Genomic DNA, 23113 nt, shown 5'->3' on the forward strand with positions numbered 1-23113 from the left:
GGGACGCGGTGGTACAGACGGTTAGCAGGCCTGTGCTAACAAGCTAACAGTTCGTAGGCCCGAGCTAGACAAGGTAGCAGTTAGCGGACCGGAGCTTGACAAGCTAGCCGTTAGCAGGCCGAATTAGCAAGCAGGGAGATAGCGAGGGCTAGAGAGTTAACCTTTGGGGGACGTCGCGATGGGGTGAGTCTGTTTATTTATTCCTCTTCATGCGGTGAGCTGGAGATACAGCGATTCAGAAAGCTCGCGGGACGCAGCTCAGCATTTAACACCATAGTATCTTCCAAACTCGTCATCAAGCTCGAGACCCCCCGCCCTGTGCAACTGGGTCCTGGACTTCCTGACGGGCCTCACCCAGGTGGTGAGGGTAGGTAATAACATCTCCACCCCGCTGATCCTCAAAACTGGGGCCCCACAAGGGTGCGTTTTGAGCCCTCTCCTGTACTCCTTGTTCACCCACGGCTGCTTGGCCATGCACGCCTCCAACTCATTCATCAAGTTTGCAGACGACACTACAGTGGTAGGCTTGATTACCAACAAAGACGAGACGGCTTACAGGGAGGGGGTGAGGGTCCTCGGAGTGTGGTGTCAGGAAAATAACCTCACACTCAATGTCAACAAAACAAAAGGAGATGATCGTGGACTTCAGGAAACAGCAGAGGGAGCACCCTCCTATCTACATTGACGGGACAGTGGTGGAGAGGGTACTAAGTTTTAAGTTCCTCGGTGTACACATCACGGACAAACTGAATTGGTCCACCCACACAGACAGTGTGGTGAAGACGGTACAACAGCAGCACCTCTTCAACCTCAGGAGGCTGAAGAAATTTGGCATGTCGCCAAAAGCACTCAAACTTTTACAGATGCACAATGGAGAGCATCCTGTCGGGCTGTATCACCGCCTGGTACGGCAACTGCTCCGCCCACAACCGTAAGGCTTTCCAGAGGGTAGTGAGGTCTGCACAACGCATCACCGGGGGAAAACTACCTGCCCTCCAGAACACCTACACCACCCGATGTCACAGGAAGGCCATAAAGATCATCAAGGACAACAACCGCCCGCGCCACTGCCTGTTCACCCCGCTATCATCCAGAATGCGAGGTCAGTATAGGTGCATCAAAGCAGGGACCGAGAGACTGAAAAACAGCTTCTATCTCAAGGCCATCAGACTGTTAAACAGCCACCACTAACATTGAGTGGCTGCTGCCATACATGTAAAAAATGTATCACTAGCCACTTTAAACAATGCCACTTAATATAATGTTTACATACCCTACATTACTCATCTCATATGTACAGTGGGGAGAACAAATATTTGATACACTGCCGATTTTGCACGTTTTCCTACTTAAAAAGCATGTAGAGGTCTGTCATTTTTTATCATAGGTACACTTCAACTGTGAGAGATGGAATCTAAAATAAAAATCCAGAAAATCACATTGTATGATTTTTAAGTAATTAATTTGCATTTTATTGCATGACATAAGTATTTGATCACCTACCAACCAGTAAGAATTCCGGCTCTCACAGACCTATTAGTTTTTATTTAAGAAGCCTCCCTGTTCTCCACTTATTACCTGTTTGAACTCGTTACCTGTATAAAAGACACCTGTCCACACACTCGATCAAACAGACTCCAACCTCTCCACAATAGCCAAGACCAGAGAGCTATGTAAGGACATCAGGGATAAAATTGTAGACCTGCACAAGGCTGGGATGGGCTACAGGACAATAGGCAAGCAGCTTGGTGAGAAGGCAACAACTGTTGGCGCAATTATTAGAAAATGGAAGATGTTCACGATGACGGCCAATCACCCTCGGTCTGGGGCTCCATGCAAGATCTCACCTTGTGTGGCATCAATGATCATGAGGAAGGTGAGTGATCAGCCCAGAACTACACGGCAAGACCTGGTCAATGACCTGAAGAGAGCTGGAACCACATTCCCAAAGAAAACCATTAGTAACACACTACGCCGTCATGGATTAAAATCCTGCAGCGCACGCAAGGTCCCCCTGCTCAAGCCAGCGCATGTCCAGGCCCATCTGAAGTTTGCCAATGACCATCTGGATGATCCAGAGGAGGAATGGGAGAGGGTCATGTGGTCTGATGAGACAAAAATAGAGCTTTTTGGTCTTTTTACCATTATTTAACTAGACAAGTCAGTTAAGAACAAATTCTTATTTTCAATGACGGCCTAGGAACAGTGGGTTAACTGCCTGTTCAGGGGCAGAACAACAGATTTGTACCTTGTCAGCTCGGGGATATGAACTTGCAACCTTTCGGTTACTAGTCCAACGCTCGAACCACTAGGCTACCCTGACGGTCTAAACTCCACTCGCCGTGTTTGGAGGAAGAAGAAAGATGAGTACAACCCCAAGAACACCATCCCAACCGTGAAGCATTGAGGTGGAAACATCATTCTTTGGGGATGCTTTTCTGCAAAGGGGACAGGACGACTGCACCATATTGAGGGAGGATGGATGGGGCCATGTATGTAGAAAATCTTTGGAGGGAGCTGAAAGTCCATATTGCCCAGTGACAGCCCCAAAACCTGAAGGACCTGGAGAAGGTATGTATGGAGGAGTGGTTCAAAATCCCTGCTGCAGCTTGTGCCAACCTGGTCAAGAACTACAGGAAACATATGATCTCTGTAATTGCAAACAAAGGTTTCTGTACCAAATATTAAGTTCTGCTTTTCTGATGTATCAAATACTTATGTCATGCAATAAAATGCAAATTAATTACTTAAAAATCATAATGTGATTTTCTGGATTTTTGTTTTAGATTCCGTCTCTCACAGTTGAAGTGTACCTATGATAAAAATGACAGACCTCTACATGCTTTGTAAGTAGGAAAACCTGCAAAATCGGCAGTGTATCAAATCTCTGTGAATAGTTTGTCATTCAAAAACATAATCTTAACTTTCACTGCTATGCGGATGACACACAGCTGTACAAAGGACTTCATATATCTTTATGTACATATTCTTCATCCTTTTACCCTTGTTAGTATAATGTAGCTGTTGTGAAATTGTTTGGTGAGATTACTCGTTGGTTATTACTGCATTGTCGGAACTAGAAGCACAAGCATTTCGCTACACTCGCATTAACATCTGCTAACCATGTGTATGTGACAAATCTAATTTGATTTGAGAACTAGATGAAAAAAAACATCTAAATCCCTCCAAACTGGACTAGGCCTATACTATAATACTCTTAATTTATTTATTTAATTTAACCTTCATGCAGAAACACTTTTTTCAAAGTACCATCTTGTTTTTGCAAAGAAAAACCGTATAGTCCTATCTCCGTTTTGGAAATGTTGGTGATGACAGAGAGCTTGGGACTATAAGGTTCTATCTGCATTTTTGTCTAAATGTAGTCATTAGCATAGCCTTGTTCTGTTCCGTGTGCTCTACCATAGTAGTCTAAATACCCCAAATCATGTTGTTAAATTAAAGAGAATACAAGATTGAACTTTAAAGCCAATTATCGCAGAATCATCTTCTGGCAAATCGTCCCATACGCTTGATATTTCGAGTTGTCAAAATGAATCATTCAGAATGTTGATATTACATACAACTATGAACTGACATGTACAGAACATTCCTATTTTACAATAAACTCCCGATACAAAAAAATCAGTAATCCTGTGAAAATTAAAAACGCACATATATAGTTTCTCATTGCAAGGGTTAATTTGATAGACTACTAGAACATCAAGACCGAAAAAGACAGACAGAGGGGTGGGACGAGAGAGAGCAAGAGAAATGGGAAGGGAGATCCCCCTCTTTCTCTTTGGTGGTGTGGTAATGTACAGAGAGATAGAAATAGGGGAATCTCTCTTTCCATCCCTGACTGTGGTAGCGCAGAGAGAAAGAAATAAAACAACTAAGAGGATATCTGCACTGGTTGGCTGGTGGAGGGGTGCACCACAGGCAGGCAGGGCCTTCCCCCTCGCCCCTCCCTCTCCATGAATGTGTTATGAGGAGGGCTATCCCAGCCAGCAGCATCATGCCATCCTTTCTTCCTCTCTGCAGTATCCTTTAGCCAGCCACTAGCTGGCCAATCCATGCATCTGACACCAGGGTTTTATTCAGTGATGTTAAATGCTCTGAAGGTTGCAGATAGAAAAATAATGAATCGAGCAGACATGGTTCCCTATTTCTATCTGAAAGACAATCATTTATACTCTACACAACACATTTCTATCTGAATGTTCTGTTTCCTCAACAGTCACTCCTAAACCACCAGCCATGGGATTACCTTGTAACTAAGGCATCATAATTGTCTATAACTAAAAGGCTTGCCTATATGATTCATGAGTAAAAGAGTGCATTATTGGAAAGATTGGATACTTACATGAGAGAGGCTTTCATCCAGTATATGGTTTCACATAGACCTACATATAAGAATCAGCAAGGGAGTTAGTTGTATGTTATTCAACACCTGTCAGATGACATATGGTTTGACAAATGGCTAGCATATGACAATTTCAGAAAGTCAGGTTTATAGTAGATATTTCTTATTTTTCAAAGTACTGTTGGTGTTCTGCGTTACATCTGGCCATTGATATAAATCTGCCAATAACAGTAGGGCATTTACTCAAATCTGTATGTAACTGTTCAGGTTTGAGATTATCGGTGTAGACCATTAACAGTATAACAATATGTTTATAATTTGGGAGCAGCTGCTTCTGGTAGCTAAGGGAGACGACGGGATGCGCGTGGGTGTTCGCATCTCCGGAGTAGCAAGCTAGCAATGCAATCTTCCGAAATAACTCGATTGTCAAATAAAGCGCCACTCCGGCGCGAACCCTGCTGGATGGCATAAATAAGAAAATAGGGTTTTACAGCAGCAATGGCAAATTGTAGCCAGAAATCACGGTTGCAGTAGGCTACTTCAACAACGGGGATAGGCTATTATTTATGGGATAATATGTTGTTATTCTGTCGCCTATTGTGGGCAGCGCAAACCCTGGCTGGTAAGCACATCATGCACTGCTTCCGTCACGCGCGGTAGCCCACAGCACGCGACCGGTCAAATTGCCCCCTCGAGCGGAACGCTTAGTGAACTGAATGTGGTTCGGCGAGGCGTAAATGGGATCATGTCTCGCGTGTCTCCCGTGCATTAAGGACAACACACGTCGCGACAGCAGCTCGCATGCCTAACCTACTGTATTTTCTTTCCAACTAGTCGCAGTCTCCTCATCACCACACAGCCGTCAACGCGTATTGCGCGGATTACAACAGCGGCACCTGAGGTCTCTAATGCGACTGAGGCGGTGTTGTTTTCCACTGTTACCTGAACAGAGCTCCTCTCCCTTGGGCGACGTGTTCTCTCCGTTCCTCCAGGGATCCAGCGGATCGGGTCTGGCAGTCCCGGCCGGGGCTGTGGTGATTCCTCCTCGGTCCTGCCTGCGCGACGTACCCCCCCTCTGAACCGCTTGCGGATCTCGGTCTCCTCTCGCGCACGCCAGGGAGGAGCCTACGAGGAGCAGCAGGCTGAGCTGCAGACTGAGCATGTGCGGCGTCGGTGTCTCCCCACACACACACTTAAATACGATACTGTACATTATTTCCCGTGCGATGAGTATGCAATTATGCCGTGGTGGCCGAGGGAAACAAAGCTGAGATCCTTTGAACCCACCATCCAAGTGCCAATCTTATTATGCAGGCTTATTCGCCTACGCAGTGTCCTCAGTCTGAAAACATTATACGGGAATGTCTTCAATAAGGTATTGGTCATGTCGGATATATGCAATTGATGAGAATTGCTAAGAAATTAAATCCCCGAATTGGAAATAGTTTGTTACACTCACGTGACTACGATGAGCAACAGAAGAAATGGACTGGTATAAACCGATGGAGCGCGGGACCAAGGTAGCATCCCAAATAGCGCTCCTTTCTCCCTAAGTGTGCACTTGTTCACTTCCCTTCATGGATTTGAATGGACATTACTGGTCTATGCAAACTCCTTCTAGAGCCAATCAAATGCTTTTAAATTTGTGTCGAGTAGTGAACGAGTGCACATTTCAGGAGGAAAGCGATTATTAGGATGCACCCCCAACCATATATAGTCATGTTACCTGTAGTATTCTTGTCTAGGTTTAGGGTACACCATGTTGCACACAGATGATTTGAACCTGCGGTAGGGAGGCATTTCAGTTCACAAAGCATGATAAAATTAATTACCCGTAACTTCCCTCAATCTCTTCAAAGGACTCAATTTGCCAAAATGCCTCACCCACCCTGCCATACTAGCACTCAACATCAGCTTTCTTTACTAACCAGCTCAACCTCCGCAAATCAGAGATTGCCACACAGCAACAATGGACAGTTGCTAGCATATGCCAGAAAATTCAAAGTTATCTGAAAGTTTATCCTGCTTTGGGAAGTAGCCCAGGGTCGATTAACAAAGTTCATACAACGTTTTATAATAAGGTGCTGTTTATTTAATCATCAACATCTTTATGTACACTCCTTTAGCTCTGTATTGTAGTAGTTACCATCAGAGCCATGTATAAAGATACGGTTATATATAAACAGATCTTTATATATAGTTCTGGCTATTACCTGGCTCTGGTCCAGGGTGTTTACGTGCGACTTGCTAATGGCGTGCAAGTTCAGCGTCAGTGAGCCGTACTTAAACGCTCTGGACCAGAGCTAGTTATTACCATATAATACACACGACCCCTCTTCTAAACCGACCGTTAACAGCTATGCTTAAACTCTTCCTGTAGATCTGAAGAGATTGAATATGAGCGACCACCAATATGGTGATTACTCCACCTTGCTTTCTGATAGAGCTCCATCAAGTCTATCGTGTGCACTTATCAGATGTTGTCAGAATTTGAAAGACAAGTTCCCATGGGTAGAATGCTTGAGGTCGATTTGGAACTGGGAACTAACAGCCCACAGTCCGTCTCGTTTGGGAAAACAGTTTCTGAAATATAACATACTGTTGAGAAGATTTCCCCGACACAGGATAAGCCTCGTTCTGGACTAAAGTGCACTTTCAATGGAGATAATCTATTGAGAAATATTTTTTAGACCCAGGACTAGTCTTAGTCTGGGCCCGGGAAACCAACCCTGAATGTCCAAGAACAGCGTCACATATGTGACAGCAGAGAGTAATTGTCTTTAGTGCTTTGTTTGTCACCACCAGTGGCCACAAAAAACATGGCCGACAGCTTGGCTCAGACAGCTGCCAGGGGACACAACTCGTTCTGTTGAAGAGGTCCGGTGAATAGTGTTGGCCTGGCTCAAAACTAGGACTTTAGATATGGAGGGAAACGGAGCTTCTTCTAACGCTTTTCCTATTTCTTGCCATGTCGTTAGAGATACCCAACACCAACCAATGTTACTCCAATTGTGGTGGGGTGTTCATGGATGGGGTGGGAGAGGGGGCGTGGTCTGCGGGGTAGTTTGACAGGGAGGACGACGCATTGCAACAGACCTTTCACAACCACCAACCATGTCCCGTCTACAGACTAGGAAACGCCTTCTAGCCAAAAACGACAACTGAAAACTCAGTGGGTGTCGACTCCCGCTGAGAAGCTCAAACTCATTTTCTTTCTTACCCTTTAATTTCCCCACACAAACTCCTCCTTTTAAACATTTCCGTAACGCTGTCATAAATCAAGTCTGCATTTCCCCATGCAACAGATCATCTGTTTATTAAAGGGAGGTCAGCCTGGAAATATTCTATTGTCCATCAGGCCTGATGAAGAACCCCAAAGTCACACGTTGTCACCACAATTAAACGTTGTCAACGCCGCTACGCCATGTAGAGGAAGGTGTTGAGATCAGTCTCGTCGCGCTTGATGTACTTGTGCTCGATGAGCCACTCCATCTGCTCCTTGATCATCTTCTTCTGGGGTAGGAACATGTTTTTGAGGATCTCCACCAGCTCCGTCTGCAGCTGGGCATTGGTGATCCTCTTCCTCATCTTCATGATCTGGATGATGGCCTCCTGGAAAGGGAGTGACAAGGGAGAGAGAGTGAATTTCAAGTGAATTTAACCCTCCTTGCCTCCTCTAAATGCATTGGAGAAGAGCAAGGGGCGAAACCTCAGATCTTCTGCCCCAATGTGCATGGAGAAGAAGACGAGGAGGGAGAACGTCAGAAATCCCCAAATCCTTATTTGCAATGATGACTTGTCAATAGGAAGCCCTTATATAGTACCTGTGTTCTCAATATCCTGAGCTGGACAATTCCTTCATTCTCCTCCTCCCTCATTCGCTCCGTGGTGAGCTGAAGCCGGCCAATCAGGTTGATCTTCCCCCTCTTTTGGACCTTGGAGTTTTTTCTGGACACAGACACACTATTTAGAGCTGGAACTAGTGTCATTTTTGTGCCACGTACAAAATACATGACAACCTCCAACTTCAACCTGCAAGTTAAGTAAAGCCAGCCCAAAGAGTAATCTCTGACGTGGCGGTGGAAACACTTACATTAGTGAGAACTCCTGGTTGACGTAGAAGAGTGTGCCCTCGGCAAAGTCTTTGGGCGAGCCCACCACGGGGTCGTAGAACAACACCTGCCGCTTTAGCTTGGGGAACGCTACCAGGGACTGGAGGAAAAGGAAAGAGAAATAGAAAGAGGTAAGGAGGAGAGACTAGTCAGTACACTTAAATGTGTAATAAAAAAATAAAAACAAATTAGCTGTGAGGAGTTTAGGAGGTTGAGATAGCAGTTAACAGTCGATGAAAAATGCTTTTAAAAAGTACTAATAGTTATGGTCATATGGAATCTGCAGAGGAGCTTCAGGGTGTGTTTGTTGAATATGGGAAACCTCTAGGTGCCTTAAGCAAATAATTAGTGTACATAAGGCATAATGATGAATATTACCCTGTTGCCTGCCACTTCAATACATGTTCACATGGTCTCCTCTTTACATTTTATGGGTATTGAAAAGTTTAACCTTCACCCAGAGGGAACACTGAGAAAACGCTGTACCAAAGGGAACTCTTTTGGATGTATATGCTTGGCACTTCACATCCATCAGGGCTTATTGAGGATTTAGACATGAGGGTAATGCTCTAATATGGCTTCTCCTGGTATTAACACCTGTTAAGTGTTTATGCATTATGTAAACATTTTATTTAAAACAAATGTAAAAAATATATACTAAAACAATAAAATGTCTCCTGGTGTTTGTTTTTGTACACAGCTGTTGCTCATCATGTCTGATTGCTTTGACACACGTTGCCTATGTGTTGCCTCTGTCATTGTGTTTATTTCTGCTCTGATGGTCTGACGACCAAAAGCTCAATACACTACATTACCAAAAGTATGTGGACACCTGCTTGTCAAACATCTCATTCCAAAATCATGGGCATTAATATGGAGTTGGTCTCCCTTTACTGCTAAAAATCAGCCTCTACTCTTCTGGGAAGGCTTTCCACTAGATGTTCTTACATTTCTGCGGGACTTGCTTTCCATTCAGCCACAAGAGCATTAGTGAGGTCAGGCACTGATGTTGAGCGATTAGGCCTGGCTCGCACTCGGCGTTCCAATTCATCCCAAAGGTGTTCGATGGGGTTGAGGTCAGGGCTCTGTGCAGGCTAGTCAAGTTCTTCCACACCGGTCGACAAAACAATTCTGTATGGACCTCGCTTTGTTCACAGGGGCATTGTCATGCTGAAGAAACAGGAAAGGGCCTTCCCCAAACTGTTGCCGCAAAGCTGGAAGCACAGAATCATCTAGAATGTCATTGTATGCTGTAGCATTAAGATTTCCCTTCACCGGAATTAAGGGGCCTAGCCCGAACCATGAAAAACAGCCCCAGGCCATTATTCCTCCTCCACCAATGGATTAAGGCAGGTAGCGTTCTCCTTGTATCCACCAAACCCAGATTCGTCCGTCAGACTGCCAGATGGTGAAGCGTGATTCATCATTCCAGAGAATGCGTTTTCACAGCTCCAGAGACCAATGGCGGCGAGCTTCACACCACTCTAGCAGTGGCAGTGCACATGGTGATCTTAGGCTTGTGTGCAGCTACTCGGTCATGGAAACCCATTTTATGAAGCTCCCGACGAACAGTTATTGTGCTGACTTTGCTTCCAGAGGCAGTTTGGAACTCAGTAGTGCGGTCAAATGAGGATAGACTATATGCGCTTCAGCACTCTGCGGTCCCGTTCTGTGAGATTGTGTGACCTACCACTTTGCGGCTGAGCTTTTGTTGCTCCTACACGTTTCCAATTCACAATAACAGCACTTACAATTGACCGGGCAGCTCTAGCAGGACAAAAGGGGTGTGGCAGAAATAGCCAAAATCCACTAATTTGAAGGGGTGTCCACATACTTTTGTGTATATAGAGTACATTTTAAATTGTGCATTGATCCTGAGTGTGCAGAGATTCCTTTTTCCTTTAGTGTTTGTTACATATCAAATCAATAAAACGCTGTGGTTAGCAGAAGTTTTTTTCTAGTAACTTTCCCAGGTATTCCAGCAAACCTAGTTGGAAGATTGCAGGAATATGCAACAAATATGGAATTCCTTTAACTAAGATTTCGGGAAAACATGGTAATTTTGGGAATGTTAGAGGAATCTTGCATCCTTAATCCTTGCAATAGCTAACCCTTTGACCTCTATCTATCCATTGACACCGTGCCTTACCCATAGGGTGCGTCGGAGCTCAGCGTCAGGCAGCTCCGTGGCCAGCTTGAGGTTCTCAAAGCTGATCCTCTCCCGGGGCCTCTGGTTCCAGGCAAAAGCACTGCCAGCTGGAAGGTGGTCACCTCCAGGTCGTACTGTCCCACCTCGTTCTTAAAGGTGATCTGGATAGAATTACACAGATAATATAGAATGAAATATATGATCTCTAAGGGTCTGGACAGAGAGGAGGGTGCCTGCTACATGCTCTACACTCACAATGCCATTGGACATGAGGTGGTGCCAGTGCAGTTTCCTGCCACTGTGGTTCTTCTTGTAGAAGTCCTCCACCTCGGGGATGAGATCCTCCAGCTCAGTGGGCAGTGACACAAACACCTTCTCTGAGCTTCGAGACCACGCCCGGCATTCAGGATCTTGATGTTGACAGAGTCCGCTGCACAAGAGGGAAGGAAGGGGAGGAAGGAAATACACCCGAGTTCAAATCCATTATGTCTAATATATACACCATAGAGATATATAATATACTAGTATAATAACAATAATTGTTTTAAACAATATATTTGTTTCTAGAATGAAACAACTTGACTAAGATGGCCGTCATTTTTGGCAAATTGCTAAAAGTGTATGTCCATTCTAGTTTCCTGTTTCATTCTATAATATACACTTTCAAGTACTTGAGCTGTGCTTTTTTCTGGTACAACGGAGTCAGTGGAATAGTCCCAAAAGTGCAAACTCAAAGCAGAATCCCAAACAGGACTGTATCAATAGCATTTGTATTACTTTTCACTAGGTCTAATCCAGCCACCTACACCAAACACCCCAAACGTACAGGTTCGATTCCAGCTACGGCCAGCAATACGAACATTTATGCATTCACCGTTGTAAGTTGTTTTGGATAAAAGTGTCTGCTAAATGGCATATATATTATATTAGGTAAATTATATTAGGTACAGCTACCTGGTTTACCTGATAGGGCCAGCTTGTTGTGTTTGTGACACTCTTTGAAGTTTTGGTTGAGATCATCGGACACCTTGATGTCCTGGAACATCCGGGCCAGCTTATTCACGTAGTCCGCGGGCATGCCCACCTCCTGTAAGCAAGGTTAGAGGTAATTGGAGAAGTGGTGTAATTGTAGCTAGTCAATCACACACACAGGTCATACCCTGAGCCACTCCACCATGTTCTCCTCGATTTCGCTGTCGGCGGAGATGTCCAGGATGAGGCGTCGCGTCAGATGGGCTTTGTGGTAGCGCATGAACACGTCTTTGTTCTGCACGTACTTCAACACCAGCAACTGCAGGATAACACACACACACACACACAGAACACCACTGTGCAATCAGGGTATTCATTACTGCACACCGTAGCAAAATGTTTTGCAACGGAAAACAAGTGTTTTTATTGGACAAGTTTAAGTAGTCCCTCCCTGTTTCAGTCCATTTTCTTCTGTTTGGGGTCTAATGAACACGACCCAGCTGAGATTGTCCCGTCAAAGAACAAACATTTAAGTGTTTGCAGATCTGAAAAAGCGGATAGGTGAAGCAACATGATCGACACTCTCCTCAACCTAAGGCCAGATATACACTGATTTTGTGTCTGAAAATGGAGACAAATGTTTTTTTTTAATGGGAGTCATCTGTTGCTGCATGAATGACAAGGGATGATGTTTGTCTGACAAAAAAAAAAATATGGTCAGTTCTCTCACAGATAAAGTCACGTGAAAAATTGTTGACTTTAGATGTACTTTTGACAAACAAAAACAGACAATGATGTACGTCATAAAGTGCCTTCGGAAAGTATTCAGACCCCTTGACTTGACACATTTTGCACCATTACAGCCTTATTCTAAAAAGTGATTTGGAAAGGCACACACCTGTCTATATAAAAAGGTCCCACAGTTGACAGTGCATGTCAGAGCAAAACCAAGCCATGAGGTCGAAGGAATTGTCCCTAGAGCTCCGAGACAATATTGTTTCAAGGCACTGATCTGCCAAAGGGCACCTAAAGACTCTCGCACCATGAGAAACAAGATTCTCTGGTCTGATGAAAACAATAATTATTTGGCCTGAATACCAAGCGTCACGTCTGGAAGAAACCTGGCACCATCCCTACGGTGAAGCATGGTGGTGGCAGCATCATGCTGTGGAGATGTTTTTTAGCGGCAGGGACTGGGAGACTAGTCAGGATCAAGGCAAAGATGAACAGAGCAAAGTACAGAGAGATCCTTGATGAAGTCCTGAGCACTCTGGAACAGGTTCTCAGACTGGGCCGAAAGTTCACCTTCCAACAGGACAATGACCTTAAGCACACAGCAAAGACAACGTAGGAGTGGCTTCGCGACAAGTCTCTGAATGTCCTTGAGTGGCCCAGTCAGAGCCCGGACTTAAACCCAATCGAACATCTCTGTAGAAACCTGAAAATAGCTGTGCAGCAACTCACCCCATCCAACCTGACAGAGCTTGAGAGAATCTGCAGAGAAGAATGTGAGAAACTCCCCAAATACAGATTTCGTACATTCTAGAATAAGGCTGTAACGTAACAAAATGTTAAGGAGTCTGAATACTTTCCGAAGGAAGTGTACAATGTAATCTGTGTTAATGCATCCAAGTGTTGCTGTAGCCATATGGAAAGCTTGCATATCATTACACACACACACACTCCTCCCATCCACGTACCACTTCCTTGAGCTTGGCCTCGATCTCCTCGGAGGTGAGTTTCTTGCTGAGCGGGGTTTTCCTCAGCAGCATGTCACAGTAGTTGGCCAGCAGTTCTGGACACTTTGATTCCGGCTGGGTCTTCAGACCCACCCTGACAGACAGACAGCACAGAGGAAGTAGAGCAGTGTTTTAAACACACACGTTCACTCATTAACTAATGAAGCAATTAACAATTCAGAAGTATACTTTTTTATTTAAGTTGTTAAAAACTAAAAGATCACCCAGCCGCAGTTTTATCAAGTGCAACGTCACTAAAACTGTGGGAGCATTCAACTGTGTGCAGGAATCCACCTTTAATTCGGTGAAGAAATGAAGGCATACAGTAGGACACAGAGCGTCTCTTACCCTTTCTGCTTCAGCGGTAGTTCTAATTTAAAAATGGTAGCGTCGTTCACAACTGCTTTGTAAGCCTGAAGAAAAAAAACATTGGTTAGGTTATGCAGTGACAACCACGTGCATATACTGTGCATATATTACCTGACAACGTTGTGTCAATGTTTGACAAATGTTGACAGAACATTGGGCTTAATTGGTAATGTTGGACCAATGTTGGACAAACGTTGTGCTGACCTTGTCCCTGGCTGTGAGGAAGCGAGGGTCATCCTGAAAGGCATCCTTCACCAGTTTACTGAAGCTGTTGAACAGGGTGAGGAGCTGTTCCACGTACTTCTCAGAGTCCTAAATACACACACACGACAGAGATTATACCTTCTTTCAGTAAATACAATACAAAAGTAATATACAGAGAAGGCAAAGATGACTAAATATAATTACAAAAAAATATCCTAAAGACCAATGTATCAAAATAAAATACTTTTGCAAGTACCCCCTTAACCTCAACAATATTCTCTGTAACAAAAGAGATTTATTTGCGGTTTTATGTGGTTGTTAATCTACTTAAAGTTCAAATGTACTGACTAAGTCGCTCTGGATGCTAAATGACCAAAATGCTAATGTAAAAATGAACACTTGCAAAGCATGCTAGGTATTATTCTAATGAGTTCCACCCCCAAACAAGACCTTATTTGAAGAAAAAAATTGAATGACTGTAGAGATGGGAAACGATAGATCAAAATATATCTTGTTATAAAATACCCTAAAGAATGTATAAAATAAAATACTGTTGTCAAAATACATTTCAAGTAGGCAAAAAAAAACTAAATAAAGCCATAGACAGAACTGTGCCGTTACAAATCAAACCAATAAGTGTGAATTCCAACCTTTTTCAATTTCAACTTATTCTCTAAGAAATAGACCCTATATCATTTTCTATCAGGACGGTTGAAAAGAACACCTTCCTAATATTGAGTTGTCGCCATGTACATTGGACTGTAGTTCAGGCCAGTGACATACAAATGACATAATACTCAAAAGTAATTGATATACGCATTTCAAATAAGCGCAACGAAAATAATGCCCATTTGCCTTCGGAAAGTATTCAGACCCCTTGACGTTTTCCACATTGTTACGTTACAGCCTAATTTATACAGCCTAATCTCTGGAGGGACTTGAAAATAGCTGTGCAGCAATGCTCCCCATCCAACCTGACAGAGCTTGAGAGAATCTGCAGCGAAGAATGGGAGGAACTCCCCAAATACAGGTGTGCCAAGCTTGTAGCGTCAAACCCAAGAAGAAGACAAGAAGAAGAGGCTGTAATCGCTGCCAAAGGTGCTTCAACAAAGTACTGAGTATATATATATATATATAAAGACGAAGTATATGTGTTTACATACACATTAAAACTATTCAACCACTCCACACATTTCTTGTTAACAAACTATAGTTTTGGCAAGTCGGTTAGGATATCTATTTTGTGCATGACAAGTAATTTTTCCGATAATTGTTTACAGATTATTTCACTATATCACAACTCCAGTGGGTCAGAAGTTCACATACACTAAGTTGACTGTGCCCTTAAACAGCTTGGAAAATTCCAGAAAATGTCATGGCTTTAGAACCTTCTGATAGGCTAATTGACATCATTTGAGTCAATTGGAGGTGTATCTGTGGATGTATTTCAAGGCCTATCTTCAACTCAGTGCCTCTTTGCTTGACATCATGGGAAAATCTAAAAAAAAAAAAATGAGCCAAGACCTCAGAAAATAAATTGTAGACCTCTACAAGTCTGGTTCATCCTTGGGAGCAATATCCAAATGCCTGGAAGGTACCACGTGCATCTGTACAAACAATAGTATGCAAGTGTAACCACCATCGGACCACGCAGCCATTCATACCTCTCAGGAAGGAGACGTGTTCTATCTTCTAGAGATGAACTTACTTTGGTGCAAAAAGTGCAAATCAATCCCAGAAAACAGCAAAGGACCTTGTGAAGATGCTGGGGAAACAGGTACAAAAGTATCTATATCCACAGTAAAAACGAGTCCCGTACAGACACAACCTGAAAGGCCGCTCAGCAAGGAAGAAGCCACTGCTCCAAAACCGCCATCAAGAAGGCAGACTACGGTTTGCAACTGCACATGGGGACAAAGATCGTACTTTTAGGAGAAATGTCCTCTGGTCTGATGAAACAAAAAATATAACTGTTTGGCCATAATGACCATTGTTATGTTTGGAGAAAAATGGGGGAGGCTTGCAAGCCAAAGAACACCATCCCAACTGTGAAGCATGGGGGTGGAAGCATTATATTGCGGGGGTGCTTTTCTGCAGGAAGGACTGGTGCACTTCACAAAATAGATGGCATCATGAGGAAGTGAAATTATGTGGATATATTGAAGCAACATCTCAAGACATCAGTCAGGAAGTTAAAGCTTGGTCACAAATGGGTCTTCGAAATGGACAATGACCCCAAGCATACTTCCAAAGTTGTTGGCTTAATGACAACAAAGTCAAGGTATTGGAGTGGCCATCACAAAGCCCTGACCTCAATCCCATAGAAATATTGTGGGCAGATCTGAAAAAGCATATCCGAGCAAGGAGGCCAACAAAACTGACTCAGTTACACCAGCTCTGTCAGGAGGAATGGGCCAAAATTCACCCAACCTATTGTGGGAAGCTTCTGGAAGGCTACCCAAAACATTTAACCCAAGTTAAACCATTTAAAAGCCAAATGCTACCAACTAGTAATTGAGTGTATGTGAACGTTTGACCCACTGGGAATGTGATGAAGAAATAAAAATACCTCACTTTTTTATTCTGAAATTTTACATTCTTAAAATAAAGTGGTGATCCTAACTGACCGAAGACAGGGGATTTTTACTAGGATTACATCTCAGGAACTGAGTTGAAATGTATGTAAACTTTCGACCTTAACTGTGCGTGTATGTATGCATGCATCCATGCATGTATGTATGTATGTATATATAATATTTTAAATATACATTTGCAAACATTTCTATTTTTGCTTTGTCATTATGGGGTATTGTGTGTACAGTCGTGGGCAAAAGTTGAGATGGACAAATATACATTTTCACAAAGTCTGCTGCCTCAGTTTGTATGATGGCAATTTGCATATACTACAGAATGTTATGAAGTGTGATCAGATGAATTGCAATTAATTGCAAAGTCCCTCTTTGCCATGCAAATGAACTGAATCCCCCAAAAACATTTCCAACCCATTTCAGCCCTGCTACAAAAAGGACCAGCTGACATCATGTCAGTGATTCTCTCGTTAACACAGGTGTGAGTGTTGACGAGGACAAGGCACGAGATTACTCTGTCATGCTGATTGAGTTCGAATAACAGACTGGAAGCTTCAAAATGAGGGTGGTGCTTGGAATCATTGTTCTTCCTCTGTCAACCATGGTTACCTGCAATGAAACACATGTCGTCATCAGTGCTTTGCACAAAAAGGGCTTCACAGGCAAGGATATTGCTGCCAGTAAGATTGCACCTAAATCAACCATTTATCGGATCATCAAGAACTTCAAGGAGAGCGGTTCAATTGTTGTGAAGAAGGCTTCAGGGCGCCCAAGAAAGTGCAGCAAGCGCCAGGACCATCTCATAAAGTTGATTCAACTGCGGGATCGGGTCACCACCAGTACAGAGCTTGCTCAGGAATGGCAGCAGGCAGATGTGAGTGCATCTGCACGCACAGTGAGGCGAAGACCTTTGGAGGTTGGCCTGGTGTCAAGAAGGGCAGCAAAGAAGCCACTTCTCTCCAGGAAAAACATCAGGGACAGACTGATATTCTGCAAAAGGTACAGGGTGAGGCAGGTTTCCGGAAGGTATAAACAAATTAAAAATCAAAAAGAGATAGAAAGTAAATGGGGTCAGAGAGTGATTGGGACGCGGTGGTACAGACGGTTAGCAGGCCTGTGCTAACAAGCTAACAGTTCGTAGGCCCGAGCTAGACAAGGTAGCAGTTAGCGGACCGGAGCTTGACAAGCTAGCCGTTAGCAGGCCGAATTAGCAAGCAGGGAGATAGCGAGGGCTAGAGAGTTAACCTTTGGGGGACGTCGCGATGGGGTGAGTCTGTTTATTTATTCCTCTTCATGCGGTGAGCTGGAGATACAGCGATTCAGAAAGCTCGCGGGACGCAGCTCAGCATTTAACACCATAGTATCTTCCAAACTCGTCATCAAGCTCGAGACCCCGCCCTGTGCAACTGGGTCCTGGACTTCCTGACGGGCCTCACCCAGGTGGTGAGGGTAGGTAATAACATCTCCACCCCGCTGATCCTCAAAACTGGGGCCCCACAAGGGTGCGTTTTGAGCCCTCTCCTGTACTCCTTGTTCACCCACGGCTGCTTGGCCATGCACGCCTCCAACTCATTCATCAAGTTTGCAGACGACACTACAGTGGTAGGCTTGATTACCAACAAAGACGAGACGGCTTACAGGGAGGGGTGAGGGTCCTCGGAGTGTGGTGTCAGGAAAATAACCTCACACTCAATGTCAACAAAACAAAAGGAGATGATCGTGGACTTCAGGAAACAGCAGAGGGAGCACCCTCCTATCTACATTGACGGGACAGTGGTGGAGAGGGTACTAAGTTTTAAGTTCCTCGGTGTACACATCACGGACAAACTGAATTGGTCCACCCACACAGACAGTGTGGTGAAGACGGTACAACAGCAGCACCTCTTCAACCTCAGGAGGCTGAAGAAATTTGGCATGTCGCCAAAAGCACTCAAACTTTTACAGATGCACAATGGAGAGCATCCTGTCGGGCTGTATCACCGCCTGGTACGGCAACTGCTCCGCCCACAACCGTAAGGCTTTCCAGAGGGTAGTGAGGTCTGCACAACGCATCACCGGGGGAAAACTACCTGCCCTCCAGAACACCTACACCACCCGATGTCACAGGAAGGCCATAAAGATCATCAAGGACAACAACCGCCCGCGCCACTGCCTGTTCACCCCGCTATCATCCAGAATGCGAGGTCAGTATAGGTGCATCAAAGCAGGGACCGAGAGACTGAAAAACAGCTTCTATCTCAAGGCCATCAGACTGTTAAACAGCCACCACTAACATTGAGTGGCTGCTGCCATACATGTAAAAAATGTATCACTAGCCACTTTAAACAATGCCACTTAATATAATGTTTACATACCCTACATTACTCATCTCATATGTACAGTGGGGAGAACAAATATTTGATACACTGCCGATTTTGCACGTTTTCCTACTTAAAAAGCATGTAGAGGTCTGTCATTTTTTATCATAGGTACACTTCAACTGTGAGAGATGGAATCTAAAATAAAAATCCAGAAAATCACATTGTATGATTTTTAAGTAATTAATTTGCATTTTATTGCATGACATAAGTATTTGATCACCTACCAACCAGTAAGAATTCCGGCTCTCACAGACCTATTAGTTTTTATTTAAGAAGCCTCCCTGTTCTCCACTTATTACCTGTTTGAACTCGTTACCTGTATAAAAGACACCTGTCCACACACTCGATCAAACAGACTCCAACCTCTCCACAATAGCCAAGACCAGAGAGCTATGTAAGGACATCAGGGATAAAATTGTAGACCTGCACAAGGCTGGGATGGGCTACAGGACAATAGGCAAGCAGCTTGGTGAGAAGGCAACAACTGTTGGCGCAATTATTAGAAAATGGAAGATGTTCACGATGACGGCCAATCACCCTCGGTCTGGGGCTCCATGCAAGATCTCACCTTGTGTGGCATCAATGATCATGAGGAAGGTGAGTGATCAGCCCAGAACTACACGGCAAGACCTGGTCAATGACCTGAAGAGAGCTGGAACCACATTCCCAAAGAAAACCATTAGTAACACACTACGCCGTCATGGATTAAAATCCTGCAGCGCACGCAAGGTCCCCCTGCTCAAGCCAGCGCATGTCCAGGCCCATCTGAAGTTTGCCAATGACCATCTGGATGATCCAGAGGAGGAATGGGAGAGGGTCATGTGGTCTGATGAGACAAAAATAGAGCTTTTTGGTCTTTTTACCATTATTTAACTAGACAAGTCAGTTAAGAACAAATTCTTATTTTCAATGACGGCCTAGGAACAGTGGGTTAACTGCCTGTTCAGGGGCAGAACAACAGATTTGTACCTTGTCAGCTCGGGGATATGAACTTGCAACCTTTCGGTTACTAGTCCAACGCTCGAACCACTAGGCTACCCTGACGGTCTAAACTCCACTCGCCGTGTTTGGAGGAAGAAGAAAGATGAGTACAACCCCAAGAACACCATCCCAACCGTGAAGCATTGAGGTGGAAACATCATTCTTTGGGGATGCTTTTCTGCAAAGGGGACAGGACGACTGCACCATATTGAGGGGAGGATGGATGGGGCCATGTATGTAGAAAATCTTTGGAGGGAGCTGAAAGTCCATATTGCCCAGTGACAGCCCCAAAACCTGAAGGACCTGGAGAAGGTATGTATGGAGGAGTGGTTCAAAATCCCTGCTGCAGCTTGTGCCAACCTGGTCAAGAACTACAGGAAACATATGATCTCTGTAATTGCAAACAAAGGTTTCTGTACCAAATATTAAGTTCTGCTTTTCTGATGTATCAAATACTTATGTCATGCAATAAAATGCAAATTAATTACTTAAAAATCATAATGTGATTTTCTGGATTTTTGTTTTAGATTCCGTCTCTCACAGTTGAAGTGTACCTATGATAAAAATGACAGACCTCTACATGCTTTGTAAGTAGGAAAACCTGCAAAATCGGCAGTGTATCAAATCTCTGTGAATAGTTTGTCATTCAAAAACATAATCTTAACTTTCACTGCTATGCGGATGACACACAGCTGTACAAAGGACTTCATATATCTTTATGTACATATTCTTCATCCTTTTACCCTTGTTAGTATAATGTAGCTGTTGTGAAATTGTTTGGTGAGATTACTCGTTGGTTATTACTGCATTGTCGGAACTAGAAGCACAAGCATTTCGCTACACTCGCATTAACATCTGCTAACCATGTGTATGTGACAAATCTAATTTGATTTGAGAACTAGATGAAAAAAACATCTAAATCCCTCCAAACTGGACTAGGCCTATACTATAATACTCTTAATTTATTTATTTAATTTAACCTTCATGCAGAAACACTTTTTCAAAGTACCATCTTGTTTTTGCAAAGAAAAACCGTATAGTCCTATCTCCGTTTTGGAAATGTTGGTGATGACAGAGAGCTTGGGACTATAAGGTTCTATCTGCATTTTTGTCTAAATGTAGTCATTAGCATAGCCTTGTTCTGTTCCGTGTGCTCTACCATAGTAGTCTAAATACCCCAAATCATGTTGTTAAATTAAAGAGAATACAAGATTGAACTTTAAAGCCAATTATCGCAGAATCATCTTCTGGCAAATCGTCCCATACGCTTGATATTTCGAGTTGTCAAAATGAATCATTCAGAATGTTGATATTACATACAACTATGAACTGACATGTACAGAACATTCCTATTTTACAATAAACTCCCGATACAAAAAATCAGTAATCCTGTGAAAATTAAAACGCACATATATAGTTTCTCATTGCAAGGGTTAATTTGATAGACTACTAGAACATCAAGACCGAAAAAGACAGACAGAGGGGTGGGACGAGAGAGAGCAAGAGAAATGGGAAGGGAGATCCCCCTCTTTCTCTTTGGTGGTGTGGTAATGTACAGAGAGATAGAAATAGGGAATCTCTTTCCATCCCTGACTGTGGTAGCGCAGAGAGAAAGAAATAAAACAACTAAGAGGATATCTGCACTGGTTGGCTGGTGGAGGGGTGCACCACAGGCAGGCAGGGCCTTCCCCCTCGCCCCTCCCTCTCCATGAATGTGTTATGAGGAGGGCTATCCCAGCCAGCAGCATCATGCCATCCTTTCTTCCTCTCTGCAGTATCCTTTAGCCAGCCACTAGCTGGCCAATCCATGCATCTGACACCAGGGTTTTATTCAGTGATGTTAAATGCTCTGAAGGTTGCAGATAGAAAAATAATGAATCGAGCAGACATGGTTCCCTATTTCTATCTGAAAGACAATCATTTATACTCTACACAACACATTTCTATCTGAATGTTCTGTTTCCTCAACAGTCACTCCTAAACCACCAGCCATGGGATTACCTTGTAACTAAGGCATCATAATTGTCTATAACTAAAAGGCTTGCCTATATGATTCATGAGTAAAAGAGTGCATTATTGGAAAGATTGGATACTTACATGAGAGAGGCTTTCATCCAGTATATGGTTTCACATAGACCTACATATAAGAATCAGCAAGGGAGTTAGTTGTATGTTATTCAACACCTGTCAGATGACATATGGTTTGACAAATGGCTAGCATATGACAATTTCAGAAAGTCAGGTTTATAGTAGATATTTCTTATTTTTCAAAGTACTGTTGGTGTTCTGCGTTACATCTGGCCATTGATATAAATCTGCCAATAACAGTAGGGCATTTACTCAAATCTGTATGTAACTGTTCAGGTTTGAGATTATCGGTGTAGACCATTAACAGTATAACAATATGTTTATAATTTGGGAGCAGCTGCTTCTGGTAGCTAAGGAGACGACGGATGCGCGTGGGTGTTCGCATCTCCGGAGTAGCAAGCTAGCAATGCAATCTTCCGAAATAACTCGATTGTCAAATAAAGCGCCACTCCGGCGCGAACCCTGCTGGATGGCATAAATAAGAAAATAGGGTTTTACAGCAGCAATGGCAAATTGTAGCCAGAAATCACGGTTGCAGTAGGCTACTTCAACAACGGGGATAGGCTATTATTTATGGGATAATATGTTGTTATTCTGTCGCCTATTGTGGGCAGCGCAAACCCTGGCTGGTAAGCACATCATGCACTGCTTCCGTCACGCGCGGTAGCCCACAGCACGCGACCGGTCAAATTGCCCCCTCGAGCGGAACGCTTAGTGAACTGAATGTGGTTCGGCGAGGCGTAAATGGGATCATGTCTCGCGTGTCTCCCGTGCATTAAGGACAACACACGTCGCGACAGCAGCTCGCATGCCTAACCTACTGTATTTTCTTTCCAACTAGTCGCAGTCTCCTCATCACCACACAGCCGTCAACGCGTATTGCGCGGATTACAACAGCGGCACCTGAGGTCTCTAATGCGACTGAGGCGGTGTTGTTTTCCACTGTTACCTGAACAGAGCTCCTCTCCCTTGGGCGACGTGTTCTCTCCGTTCCTCCAGGGATCCAGCGGATCGGGTCTGGCAGTCCCGGCCGGGGCTGTGGTGATTCCTCCTCGGTCCTGCCTGCGCGACGTACCCCCCCTCTGAACCGCTTGCGGATCTCGGTCTCCTCTCGCGCACGCCAGGGAGGAGCCTACGAGGAGCAGCAGGCTGAGCTGCAGACTGAGCATGTGCGGCGTCGGTGTCTCC

At 44.0% G+C, this 23113-nt stretch overlaps 1 pseudogene; it reads right to left on the bottom strand.

Moving 5' to 3' along the window:
• Positions 1–6432: 6432 nt before the first annotated feature.
• Positions 6433–23094, bottom strand: LOC115115077 (cullin-5-like; annotated as a pseudogene).
• Positions 23095–23113: the final 19 nt, after the last annotated feature.

This window comes from Oncorhynchus nerka, linkage group LG10 (assembly GCF_034236695.1).
Source record: "Oncorhynchus nerka isolate Pitt River linkage group LG10, Oner_Uvic_2.0, whole genome shotgun sequence".
Classification (NCBI taxonomy): Eukaryota; Metazoa; Chordata; class Actinopteri; order Salmoniformes; family Salmonidae; genus Oncorhynchus; species Oncorhynchus nerka.